Source organism: Pteropus alecto, unplaced genomic scaffold, assembly GCF_000325575.1.
Source record: "Pteropus alecto unplaced genomic scaffold, ASM32557v1 scaffold8373, whole genome shotgun sequence".
Taxonomy (NCBI): Eukaryota; Metazoa; Chordata; class Mammalia; order Chiroptera; family Pteropodidae; genus Pteropus; species Pteropus alecto.
The window spans coordinates 6211-6797 of record NW_006433668.1 but is presented as its reverse complement, the minus strand read 5'-3'; the positions used below and the strand labels follow the sequence as shown (position 1 = coordinate 6797).

General features: G+C 35.1%; 1 non-coding gene across 1 annotated transcript; it reads right to left on the bottom strand.

Annotated features, from left to right (window-relative positions):
• Positions 1 to 173: 173 nt before the first annotated feature.
• On the bottom strand, positions 174 to 282 carry LOC112476977. Its single transcript, XR_003045269.1, has one exon. It is a non-coding gene; the product is annotated as a U6 spliceosomal RNA (small nuclear RNA).
• Between the last annotated feature and the right edge of the window lie 305 nt (positions 283 to 587).

Genomic DNA, 587 nt, shown 5'->3' with positions numbered 1-587 from the left:
GGTGTATCACATTAATTGATTTGAAGATATTGAACTAACCTTGCACCCCAGAAATAAATTCAACCTGATCATGGTGTATGATATTTTTAATATATTGCTGAATTTGCTTTGCTAATATTTTGTTGAGGATTTTTGCATCAGTGTTCATAAGAGATATCGACCTATAGTTTTCTAAAACTATGGAAGGCTTCATGAATTTGAGTGTCATCCTTGTGCAGGGGCTATGCTAATCTTCTCTGTATATTGTTCCAATTTTAGTATATGTGCTGCCGAAGCAAGCACTCCCTCAATAAGGTTTTGTAGCTTTAGTTTAGCAGTCTTACACATCTTATGTCAGACTATTCCTAAGTTGTTGATGCTTTGTGATCCTTTTATAAGTTGCATCATTTTAAAGAAATTATTCTCTGTTATTGCTGATAGATAGTGTCGATGAATAAACTGACATGCCCACTTTGGAAAATTGTCGGTATCTACTAAAGCTGAACATCTTCACACCCCAAGTGGCAGACAAATTCAATGTTCCATCTCAGATCTCCTAGGATCACTTTTCACCCTTTTACAAGACAATGGAAAAATTAAGCAACAAG